Genomic DNA, 13,410 nt, shown 5'->3' with positions numbered 1-13,410 from the left:
ACGCGTATTTTCCTCGGGAGGGCCGATTAAAGTGGCGGGCGATCGTCGGAACGTATCGGTTGTCACGGATCTTCGCGTTCGACACCGCGGTCGTCTCGATCGACGCTGCATCGATAAGCGGGTACGTTTATTTATAGTGAGTATATATACAGATTCCGACACCAAAGGCCTCAATTGCGCCAACGTTAATCGACTTTGAACGAGGCCTAAAACTTTTTCTCTCTCTGTCTTAAGGTTTTAAGAGAGACAGACTGGAGTTTTAGGCCTTGCTTAAAATCAAAATAATAAAACGTTGATGCAATCAGGCGAAAGACGCGCGAATATGACCCTTACGTTCTTTATCGCTCGAAAGCGTATACTTTTCGCTTGGCGTATGTGTGTATATACACGCGACGTCGAGAATTCGAGTCCACGTAGTCATCCGCGCGCTCAATAGAAAATCACCGAATATATAGTATATTCGACTATATTCTACGACATCAGTATTGGCAATTAGTACATCGTTCCGCGTCTACGAAGTCTTTATCGCAATTTTCCGTAATTTCGTCCTCCTCGGCGTGTGTTGCCAGGCGTTCGGCGCATGCGCTGGCGCCGTTTCGACGAGGTTAGGCTCGGCGCCGGTGGATGGCGGTAGCGACACGAACGTACGGGCCCCCCGCCGACGAGTTGCTCGCCGCGGCCCCTGCGGAGTTGACAGCTCGCCGCGAGCCGCGACCGCGAGAGAGCCCCGAACTGTCATCAGCGGTGCCCGCGCGCGCGTTCACGTACACCCGCGAGTCCGCGTTTCCCGTGCTGCGAGTATACGTGCCGTGCCGGTGACGCGCAGCGTGCTCGTGCCGGCTACGCGGACGCGCTCCCGTCGGTGTCGCCGGTCGTACGCGTTACGAAATCCCGTCCTTTTTTCCCCCGTCGAAAAAGCCGAACGGCCGCCGCGCACGGTGGGTGCGCACGCAAGGGAGAACGGCTCCGCTCCGCGCTCGCCGCCGCCGGCTCGGCCAGTCTACTGGAAGATTCCATTGTGAGAGTGGGCTTTCGAAAAGTTCCGCGGAATTCACCGGCGAGGATCTACGCGGGACACCCGTCGCCGAGCCACCGAGACGCCGTCCGGGCAGACCAGGTACCCATGTCCAATCCTGCCGACGGCGCTTTTTTTTTACGAAATTCGCCCGCGAGTGTGTTGCGCGCGCGCGCGCGCGTGTATGTGTATGTGTGTGTACCGTGAACGGCCGCGTACGTGTGTACGTGCGAGTGTGTGCGCGCGCGTTGTAAGTGTGAGAAAGAGGGAGACAGCGTGAGGTTATTACAGCGGTCGCTCTCTCTCTCTGGGTTCAGCTGGGCTCTCAGCTGATGCACCGACCGACCGGTTCGCCTGCTACCGGAGGTCGATTCCGCGTATACGTGATACATACGCCGCTCGTCATCACGCGGTACCTTCCTCCTCGCCGTGCCCCACGTCGTCGTCGTCGTCGCGATGACGATGACAAGCGCCGCGGTTAATCCTGGAAACGGCTATAATCCCGGGATTCGCCGTCGCGATTCGCGGATTACGTGGCCCCGCGCGTTGTAATTTACGCTATACGCGATGATGGAGGAAAATTACGGCTTCGCGATTGCGAGCGTTGATCAAACGGCGGAGACGCGACCCTCGCCTCGTATCGAAGGCACGGCCAGGATCCCAGGCGGGGGAGGGAGCGGGAAGAGGAGGCGGGCTGCAAGGGGGTTCGGTTAAACCAGGGTTAGCGCTAACCCGAGGTCGGCGGGATCGAACGCTCTCGCATCCCGTGTGGATGTAATCGACTCGCGTCGATTTAATGTCGGAATTCGACGTGACAACATCGGCCGTTCGTTCTCGCCTTTCGAAGTGCAGTTGTGCGACGGAAACTTTCGCGAGAGCAACGTCAGGTGATTTTTGATTCACTCACGAAGAAGCTCCGTCGTTCCTTTGTTCTCAAAATTGTCGTCATCGAAATTCCGCACGCGTCTGCGTTTCGCATCATCTTCGATGATTTAAAATATTTTTCAACCGCGAAACACGCCCAGCGACAGTTATAATTATCCCGTAGGATGACTGTCGTCGTTACGAATACTTGCAATTTCAATTCCACTGTAATTACCCATTGTGATTACCACGAGGTTCTTTAACTCTGAGACAGAGGCTTTTAATTTCCAATCAGTCAGACCGTCAAAAAAAGCTTGTTTTTTTAAACATATACTATTGACTCTTTTAAATCGGTTAAAATGTACGCGAATGAATTTTTTCCGATTGATATATCCGCGCGAATGACATCGACGCAGAAGAGGGTGTTGAAGGAATAACTCTTAATTCCAATTAACTTACAATTAGATTGCTTTTATAAATACTTATATTAAATATTTTGTTCCTGTTAACACTGGCATTAACACCGCGTCTTCCTCAGATAGCTAAAAGTTTGGAAGTGACTCATTGTCAGGATTTGTCATCTCGACTGTGCATCTTTTGCGCGCTCCTATCAAGAGCGGGAATGACTCTCTTTGCCCTCTTATACGGGTACGTGACACTTCGTGCATCGACGATTTCACCTCGCGAGATTCTCGCGACGCGTCGATTCCCAGCGTTGACCTCGACGACGTGTACCACCGACGTCAGTATGTACTACGGTGACCGATTGCTATCTTTCAAAACGAACAATCGCGGAAGAATTGGCATCTCTCTGATCATTTCGGAAAAAGAAATCGTCGCTTTCGCGTATCTTTTGTGGTGAAATCTTTATTCAGACGTATGTTTTCAAGGTTGCAGCGATTCTCATGAACAAATGAAATGAACGAAACGAGAGAAAGAGAAGAGTGAGAGAGAGTGAACGTGTATTTTATACATTAGAATTTTATAACGATTAATAATATATTGATACAAACTAATTATCGCTACGGTGATTTGAAAATCGATTGTTATTCTCTCTATACATGAATTATTAATGTATTCGAGTTAACTTATTCAAAATTCGGTCTTGCAAAATGATTATCAACAATATCAAAAGTGCACGTTTATTCGGTGCACGTTTGGAGGATCAAATTTCTTCCATACCTAACGACGAAAAGGCACTTCATTAAGTAGCGTGCTTAAACTACATGAATCGGTATTACACGGTGCGCATAATTGCACAGGTGGGAGCACTCGTTCATCATTCGCGTAATTTCGACCGTCGAACAGAGGCAAGGCGGATTTAATCGCGAAGAGAGCCAGAATACTTAAAGCCGTATGTTGACGTGATGATAAAAAAAAATGTATTCATCGCTCGCGCTACCTCATCGTCTCGCACGCTCTAATCATGAAATCTCATTATGAATCTCCCGCTTGAGAATAAGAGAAAATAATTCGCCGAGGACCAAAGTAATCTCGTGTAATGTCGTTCATTCTGAAGTAGCTCGTCTTTATGCCACTCTTGAGAGGCATTGTCGAGAACGACGCCATACATTGCGCGAATTTAATTCTGTGGATCCTTATTATAAGATTTAATTATGCAAGACGTCCTGCGTCGCTGTTGCATAAACCATTCAAATTGTTTCGTGCGAACTTGTAAGCATGATAGAAACAGTCGCGCCGTAAAGTTGTATTCTTTACTCAATTTCAAATACTTATACAATTTAATAGAATTTTAATTCAGCTAATATAAGGATATTATAAAAATATATTGAATATGAGAAACTGATTTTAGTGGAATTTTTTCGGAAAGTGACGACCACAATTGACGTAAACGAACCAGAATTTTGTTGTTGTTTACGATGTTATATATTTTTTTTTAGCTTCATAAAAACACGTTTCATAATTCCTGATGCCGTGCGAATTTATACGTAGAGCTCATCTTTCATTTCAGATCTTACGCAATATCTACAGTCATGTAGTCTAAGCTAAGCTATATCGCATGAATCGCATCTGATCTGAAAGCGCATCATCGCCGCGAACCCCTCTCTCTCTCCCTCTCTCGTGGCAGCTTCCTGAAGGGCGTAGGGATTCGCGCGCGGAAAGGGCAACGAGGGACGACGCTGTCGCGGCACCGTTATCGCTCGCGAATCAACTCGCTTTTCCGTGAAGCACCGCCACCGCGCGTTGCAACGTCGAGGTCACCGCGCCCGGTTGCAGCTGAGCTTCCAGCTGACGAGCGGAGGCTGCGACCGGTTCGCCATGCTCCTTCCTCCCCACCATTTGTATTTCTCTCTCTCGCTCTCTCCCTCCCTCTCTCTCTCTCTGCTCCTCCCTCCCTCTCACTACCTCGTTCTCTCCGCGCGTTCCTTTTCCATCGGCCACCTCCTCCTTTTTCCCTTTAAATCTCCTTTCACGTGCTCCGCACGACTCTACCTCCGCCGTCTCTTTCCTCTCCTCTTCAGCCTCCTCCTGCTCTTCTGCCTCTTCCCACCTCCTCCTCCTCCTCTTCCTCCCTCGCTCTCGCTCGTCCTCTACCCCCCTTCAGAAGTTCATATTGTTCGTCGCGCGCGCACCGCCGGGAACGGCCGACTTCGTTGAACCAGTTCCGAACCGTTTCGTTCGCGCGTCTCTTCGGCACGTTCCGCGTGACGGCGAACGCGCGCCGTCTCGAATGACGCGACCGAGCGCGAGAGAAAAGAGTGTGCACGTTAATTTGGGGTACAAAGAGAAAGAGAGAAACGAGCACGCGCGCGCCGATGTACACGCGTGCCCGCCTAAATCGCATCGTGATCCCTGCGAATTCGGAAGAGCCTGCCCCCGAGTTGTCATCCCGGAATGAATTTGTCCAAAGTGAGGGGAAAAGTGAAATCTTTAATCAAATGTGTTTCGTAGCGTAATTTAAAGAATTTTCGCCGAACGGCAAAATGTGCGAGATGTGTTCCGTGAGATATAGGCGTCTACTTGCCGCTTATTACGCTTATCTATCCCTTCGTCCACCTACATTTTGCTTTTTGATAGTTTTACGATGATCCAGCAGAAAGTGGGCTTTAACGAAATAATCTATCATAATTTACCAACGTAACGTTTAAATTTAATTCGAGGAGCGCTTGAGCCTATATATATTCGCGAAGGGTAGGAGGGGGCGAAACATTTAATCGCGTTTTGTATCGCGACGCGAACCAGTCTCTGGGTAAAAATCCTACCCCCTCGTCACGAACGGTGCGGCACAAACGGCCGATTATGTTCACAAGAGCTTGTTCTGTCGAGACGCGATAAAAAAGGCGGCGACGTCGACCGGCAGGTCGGCCGCGGAATTGCGGTACTTCTGGAAATCTAAACGACTCGAAATTGCGAGCTCGCCGCGCCGTGTGCTCGCGAACACGCGATTCGACGTTTCAGGGCGCGCAGGCTATAAGATGCAGCTCTGTGTGGCGCAGCCTTGCTGAGAAGCTCTGGCTTAACTATATCGATTATTTATCCGTTAGCAAGTGAGACGCAATAATTTCCCCTTATTTTTCTTACTACCCGTAATTTATTTATATGCAGAGCGAAATTTGTGAATTTATTTTACGGATCTGATTTAAGCGAGCCTGTAACATTTCCGGCAATAGGCGAGCACGTTCGCTATTAAACTCGAAGACGGAAGTCTCCGTATCGATATCCGACGACGAGATATCCGGCACTCGGGCAAAGTGAATCGACCGGCTGTACCGATCCGTTTCGCCGACGTTTTTAAAGTATCGCGAGTTAGCTTACGCGCGCGGCGCGGCGTAGATCAGCCAGAAAGAAACTCTCCGCGCAGTTAAATTGATCGTAATTGGGCTGCCGTCGGCGGCAGTAAAATGTTGCGATCCCGTCGTTCGACTGCGTTTTATCGTCGCAACAACCGGTTACATTGTGGATCGCCTCGCTCGTAAAAACGCCGATTGTATGAGGGCTCCGATCTCTCGGCCGGAGCGGGGAAGAGGGAAAAATGTACAGACCGGTATTCTCGCCGCGCGCATTTAGCGCTAAACGTTTGCCGCTTGCTCCGTTCGTTCTTTTATTTTATATGAAATTCGTGCTCGATTTCAGCAACATGAAGTTACTTTTAAATTAAATATATTTGAGAGAGAGAGAGAGAGAGAGAGAGAGAGAGAAAGAGAGAGTAAGGAAAAAGAGAGCATATAAAGTCTAGCATATAAATTAAAGATTAATTCATGTAGCTGGTTGAGAATATATTCGCAATACTGCCTTTCTTCATTTGCAAACTGCTTTCTTTGCGCCGGAGATACGGCGATTATTTATCGCGATAGAAATTACAGTTCTCGCGTGCCAAATGTCACGCCACTTCGCCGGTGGTAAATAATTCAAACTTCTCCACGGAAATATCCCTATTTCAGTAATCTCGTCGTTACTACGATAAGCACTGATTGCCGTTACATCGCGCCGGTAAACCTGCCAGTCCTGCCACCCGGGTCTGCAGCCGTGTTACGCGACGGACACGCGAGAATCGTAAAATTGACGAAGGGGAGACCCGACTCTCGGCATTCGCGTTCCGTACAAATAGAATTGTGTAGTAATTATAATTTGTTGTTACATCACGTTAAGAGACGAAGGAAAAAAAGTAATATTAAAATAAACTACTGAGAAAAAATTTTAAATGTTATTTGGACTCTCATTTTTTCGAGGCGCCGCGAGAGCTACGCCGCATACTCGTGCAAATCACGCGCTTTGAGGATCACAAGGTATTACTTCGGGAAAACACTTCGCCCCGGCCTTCAACGTGATGGAAATATATCCTCTCGACTCCCTCGGGTACCCGCGGTAACTTCGGTTATGTAACGCGGATTGCAGTGCTTCACTCGAGGGTTAATACTCGTTCGTGGGACAACTTAGCTAAAGTTCATTATCGCGTTACCCAATTCATATCACACAGGCGAGAGCGCGAGATAATGATTCACCGCGATCTTTCGTGCGGGTGAGTCATAGCTCTTTCATACTTCGAAGCTCTTTTACAGTCTTTATTAAGAAATTACCATAAAAGTATATACATATGTATATACGTATATGAGTATTTAAAGAATATGCGATGAAGATAACCGCTGTGATAAATTTGTAATTAATTAAACTTAATTAGGAAAGGAAAAGAGAGAGAGAAAGGAGGCGATCGTGGTAATAAATGATCCAATAAAATGATAAAGCCAGTCGATGTCTTTATAAAAAAACGTATTAAATACGTGTATGATAGTATATTTATATATACGCCACTTTTGGATAAATAAAATATTAATGCTCATGCAGATAGTTTGACACGCATTTAACAAGCAACAAGTCGATGTAAATGCAATGTATACATATTATGAAATTTAGTAATGAGAGAAATTTATTTTTACATATACAATAAATATATTTTTTTAGTATTTAAAGATGTTGCTGTGCTTTAAGATGTACACTGTGCTTTAATTGTATACAAAAATGATACGAAGAACATTGAATTTCTAATAAAAAGTTTAGAGTGTTTAATTAAGAGACAATTTTAGCAGTTGCAATCATGAATCAAGATGATCATTTGTATTGGTCGTTTTATTCTATTATTTTCAACTCCTCTCTCATTACTAACTTTTTGTGAAAAGTTTTTACGTAAAATTTATTTTAAAAGTAAAACAACTGATAATAATTATTGAATCGCTTCTATTAAAAAGCTTTTATTTTAGTAAAGGTTTTTTCCACATATATGCAGTATGCTTTTATAATTGGAATAGAACGGCGATATTACGTTTTACACAGTGTATTAATATTGCCTGTAATTTCTAAAAAATGTGGAAGAGAGTTTTAAAATATAAGAAAGTTTTTTTTTAAATGTCTTAATTAATGGACACCTAAACTCATGTACTGTTTATTAATGCAAGAATCAGATATTAACGAGACACTTCGGTATAAAAAAAAAACCAGTTGTAATATTTCACTCTTATAACGAATGACTAATGATTCAACTTGGTTTAGCAAAAGGATCGATTGTCCGGCAGTATTACTCAACCGGTCGGTCATTCACTGGTGCATCTATCGTATACGGTTGGCAACCGACGTTCGCTCGCTCACTCGCTTGTTCGCGATGCAAGGCGTTTCGTTGTTGCTAAGCGGCCAGATTTCTATGCGCGTAGCGAGGCTGCATTCTGAGAATCTCGGCGTTGAGAGCCGCTGGAGTTAGCAGCTCTCGGGCGGGAGGGGGGCCTCCGGTAGGCATCGCAGACAGCGAGGCGCTGCTCGTGCAACGGCGTGTGTCACTCGAGAGATTGAATAATCGCCGCGTTCCGCGCGATTCGAAAAGTGCAATCGATATCGGCACGTTCGCCCGCTCGCGTATACACACCACGGCCCCGCGGCCGATAACCGATAACGGACGTCATCCCGATCGACGTGCGAGAATGCGTCGGGCTATTAGCTCTCGGCCAAGAAGGCAAATAGAAAGTTCCATAAAGCCCGCAGTGTCGCGCCCGCCGCGTCAGAAAGATCTCTGCGACTCTGAAATTTTACACGTGTGCAACTAATTGTAAAATACGCGATGAAAGTGCTGTACGATTTTTGTAACCTCAGTTAATTTTGTATATCTCACACACAAGGGGATACGTATTTGGATTTCGTAACTGAATTGGTTGTTGCAATCTCCGTCTGTGAGTCTTTTTTTTTTGTGATTAATGGTGCAGCATTCGCTAACGCGCTCTAAGGATAGAAATTCCTGCACTATAAATCATTTTATCGCTCTTAATTCGTTAAATCGCCATATATCGAAAATTTTTACAGCGTAGTTTGGCCGTAACGGATTATTTCGTATTCTGCAACATTGCTGTACACGTATATAGTTTATTCCACTTGTTGATGCAAACGAATTAACGCACTAAATTTGGTGCTGGAAATGGAACTAGTATCATTGCACGCGATGCGAAATTTATGATTCATTTATGAGAGAACTAATTGCATTATCGAGTTTTACATTCTACACACTTTCGCCTGGCGCGTTAATATAATTATAACATCATATAATACAATGTAAGATTTGTTTAGATAGGTATTTTTTTTTTTACGTCATCAGACGTAAAATAGTCGTAGCGTGAAATATTATTTTTACAACTATACGTTTTTTTATAGGTTTTTTCTATTTGCATGTTATTATCAAGTAAGAAATATCTCTTTCTCTCTATATATATATGGCATTACAAACGGAGAATAGCTTATGTATTAGAAACCTTTCGCGGTTTATCGTTACTTCTATGGTTACATTGAAAGGAATGAATATGGTAGTATACACAGAGTAAAAGTCCAGTAACGTCGGGAGATGAAGTTATCAACTGTAATATCTGTATTACCATATCCGCAATACGAGCGTGCGGCATCGCGTTCTAATTAAAACGCCCCAGGTATCTTTCGCTTTCGCTTACTTTCGATATAAATTTTGCGCGATCTTGTGGATAACGATCTCGTGCACCTTATCAATCTCTTTCATTTGCGCGCCAACACGCCGCGAGAAAACGTGATTGTAGTAATTCAGAGCCTCCTTTGGAGTACTCGGGCCAAGTATTGTTTGAAACACGCTACATGCTATTTCGTTAAGATTTCGTTAGATTGATATAATTACACAAACAATTCTTTGATTCATCACAATTCATAAATCTATTTTTATTGCTGTTGACATTCCCTTTAAAAGCCCCAAATACACGCTTGTACGTTGCTTAAGACACGTAGATTCCAATGCATTTTAAAGGTAAAATTGGTTCGCCTCTTTTTTTTCGGCCATTCCACGATTATACGAACACTCGGAAGATCGGTGGATCTTTGCCGTCGGCCACCAGCTGAGTACCGATTCTGTAACTCTTAACGACAGTGTCGGTATCGTTAGGCTGGAATTACATTTGTCGTACGACAAATTATTTCAAGCCTATTGATTAGCTGCAAGAAAGAGAAGTTGTCGGATCTCTCTATCCTATAGCCAATCAATATTCTTGAAATCTTTGTCGTATGACAAATGAAATCGTACTCTTATACTGTTGTCGCGCAGATATTTTGTATGGTAAAAAAGCTGCGCAACGACAATATAACGATATACCAAATTGTCGTTAAGAGTTACAGTATCGGGATATCAGCGGTGGCCGTCCTTTGACAACGAAACATATCGATTCGCGCGTTAACGTATCGCCGAGAAGCGAACGGGACGGGCCGCCCACTTATCGGGCCCGCCAGCTCTCAAGACCTCTTCTCACCACGAAAGGATTTTCGTAAACAAAATTTACGGTCGTTGAACCGCGCCGTATACCGCGCGCGGTGTGCTTGTTGCCCCCCATCGGTTGGTTGGCGCACGCGAGAGATCGCCGAGGTTAGCTCGTTTATTCTCGCTTGAAACGCGATTAAAGTCCGTCGTCTCGGCCGAATCGTTTTGCTTAGGTTTGGATTGCGTTCCGCGGTCTCTCTGCTGCTGCGGTCTCGCCTTTCTATCATCTCTCCTTCTGCCTTTTTGTCCGCTGCCGGACATTATAATACGGCTAATTTGATTACAAATGCAATGTGACTTTCGACATTTGTCGGGATTAATCTTTCATGTATAAAAAAAGAATGAAATCACGCTTACAAAATGAAATGTCATATTTTCAATTTAGAAAGGAGAACGCATTTTAAATGACCGTAAAATTATTTCGAGAGAAAAAACTACATCGTTGGAAGAGGAGATTAAAAGAGATTAAAAGAGACTTTTTTATTCAAAATTTGTACAATAGTATTGCAATAATTACATAACATTTTTAATGTTTAATTTACGTTGTAATTTTTTCGATATTATTATGATTTTACGTTCAGTCTACTTTGTGTCGACCGATAAATGAGAAAAGAAATAAACTACAAAGTTTTTACTATACGCTATTTTAAAGGTAGTATTCTGCGACACAATAAACTGATACGTTTCTTTGTGCATTACAATTAGAGCGTAACGTTAATGGCGCTAATTCTAGCGGTAATTCATTGTTATCGCGCTCGTTAGCACTCGCGTTATTTCAACTTTATCACTGCTCTCTGTATGTAACAACGTTTCTCAAAAGTACCAAGTTGCATGCCACATTTCCACACTTGTTTTTATTTATTTGTTTATTTTTGCAAACTCATTAACAGGGATTTCTGCGAATGCGGGGAGGCTTAGTCACCGTCTATAAAACGACTGAAACGAGTCGAGAAACGATGAGTAACTAGAGTAGAACGCGGGCATCGCGTCGTCTCCGCGCGCGCGGTGGTGCAGTGCTCCCTTTTTCCACGTTTCTGTCCATTTCGTGTTTTTCGAATTCGCGCAACACGTTGATGCCATGCCGCATATACGATACGCGGAACGCAGGTTTAAAGCGCGAGACGAGTCAGTTTCCAGAAACCGCGAATTCAGAGTAAAATTCGTCCGCTGTTACTTCTGCAGCGCCCGCGCGGTCGCGTATACCTAAACACGTACGTGGCGTTAAGCAATTTCCGAGGTAACTCGGCGACATTTCGTTCGGAACAATAGCGAGCGGCTAACGTGCCGTCCCCGATGCATATTTATCAGTTGTCATGCCCGATAACGATCGGTTGATTTCTTAATTATCCCCGGCGCACATGCACGTATGTACACGTTGTACGGAGAGCGGGGGGGGGAGGGAAGGGGGAAGGAAGGCGGCTCCTCGCGTTGCGCGACGTCATGTCATTTTTCGCGCGAGCGAGCGGACGTGGATACATTGCACCTGACTGACCTTAAAAAGGAGGAGACAGGAAAAATATTACGGGTAGACGCGAGTGATCTGTCGAGGCGTATGTACGGTATAATTTAACTGTTTGCCGCTGAATGGAATTGTTATCTTGCGGTCGCATAATGAAAATATACTCGAGAAAGGCACGGCGGTATATACGGAGAAAACAAATGGATGGCATTACCCTTGCGTAAAAGCGGCGGCGGGTCATAAAATATCAGGGTCGTGCGAAAATTTCCGCGATTCGCCATTCGATGTTTACAAGCGATCGTTGATCCCCCTTGTGATCCTTTCTCACGGGGAGATTCTCGGGAGCGTGTATAGGTGCATCGCTTATTCTCCATGCAAATCGCGTGCGCTAAACGCGGTAGCGCTGTATCGCGAAGAAGAAAGTAAACTCTGCGAATCGGGTACGTTTAGCGACGTTTTCCCCCGCTCGTTCTTTTTTTTATTTTTATTTTTTTTTATTTCGGACCGCTCACTGCGTCATCGCGCGCATTGATCTGTGCGCACTTATAATTGATTAAAATCCCAAGTATTTCCTGTTTTCTATCGCACATATGCTCTCCATTTCATGTTCTAATTAGCAATCTAGCTGGCAATCTATTTGATAAGCGATAACGCGGTATAATTGCTAGAAAATGAGTGAGCCTTACTTTTGCACTTTCTCGGACAATGGCACGAATAAAACTGCATACATCAGAATGCAACGAATCTCGCGCGCGAGAGAATATACGGTACGCGGGACTCTAACGTGGGTCGTTATCGATATTGCATCGAGATAGTTTGATAGGTCGTTCGCGAATGGGAAAATGCATCGGATGAATCGCATCGCGCATAGAGAAGCTGCGCGGGACTGTTGCACTAGCAGTTGTGCCAATTCGACCGCTGTTGCACTCTATGCAGTTGCTTGTGCTATAGCTAGCAGCACGTAGTATCTACCGTCCTTTTTGCAAACATCGCTCGCCGTCTCCCTAGCGTGTGTACTAGCTTTTCCGATACTATCCTCGACGAGGTTTCGATGGCAGGAAATGTTTGATTTTTTTTTTAATTTGCCATGTAAATAGAAATTATATGGAAAGTGAAGGATTTAAGAAGAAAACCTCGAATTACCTTTAAGAATCCATCCGTTTAAGATATCGATTTTAACCCTGAGACTTTATAACTAGAGATTATAAAGACTGAACTCCTTTAAAGGATTATGAAACGCAGTTTATATATATATACCTATATATATATATATATATATATGATAACATTAATGATTAAATTTTATTGTTATATATCAGTCATATTAATTATAACAATGCAATTTTTTTACGTTTCTATATTGATATATTTTTGCCATCGCAAGTAAGCTCCATCGACCACTAATAATCAATATTGCACCGTCCCTTTTTGCGGACTGTCGATATAATCCTCCGGTATTATACGCGAAACCGTACACGATTGACGATCATTTCACGTTGCGCTTCCACGGAAAAATCCCAGCCAGATCATGATTGAAGCCACCGCATGTTTCTCGCGTCACGTTGTAGAATCGACGAGTTTTTTTTTTTTCCTTTGCGGCGCGCTGATGGCGCGTTCTTTTCACAAATCTCCGCGCCAGAGAAGTCGCGCTAACGATTCCGCTCGCAGACACGCCTGCTTTTCACCTATTCCTCTTTCTCGTTCTCGCATTCCCCGCGTGGCCGACGAGAGAAAAGTAGATGGAAGATGAGATCGCACGTATAATTAGAAAGTATATGTACGTACTCACTTGGCTTTAGGTGGAGT

General features: G+C 44.6%; 1 protein-coding gene across 3 annotated transcripts in view; it reads left to right on the top strand.

Moving 5' to 3' along the window:
* The first annotated feature begins 1 nt into the window (after position 1).
* The window catches only part of LOC105455012 (sestrin homolog), a 173,099-nt gene continuing 159,690 nt past the window's right edge, over positions 2-13,410 (top strand). Inside the window, exon 1 of one of the 3 annotated variants that reach the window (XM_011698035.1) lies at positions 2-121. The gene's annotated coding sequence lies outside the window, so the exon portion shown is untranslated. Of the gene's footprint in view, positions 122-733; positions 1,118-4,507; positions 4,751-13,410 lie in introns of those variants that run through there. The other 2 variants (XM_011698034.1, XM_011698033.1) reach the window with 2 other exon arrangements.

Source organism: Wasmannia auropunctata, unplaced genomic scaffold, assembly GCF_000956235.1.
Source record: "Wasmannia auropunctata unplaced genomic scaffold, wasmannia.A_1.0 LD335963.1, whole genome shotgun sequence".
NCBI classification, from domain to species: domain Eukaryota; kingdom Metazoa; phylum Arthropoda; class Insecta; order Hymenoptera; family Formicidae; genus Wasmannia; species Wasmannia auropunctata.
This window is presented reverse-complemented; position numbering and strand designations above follow the sequence as displayed.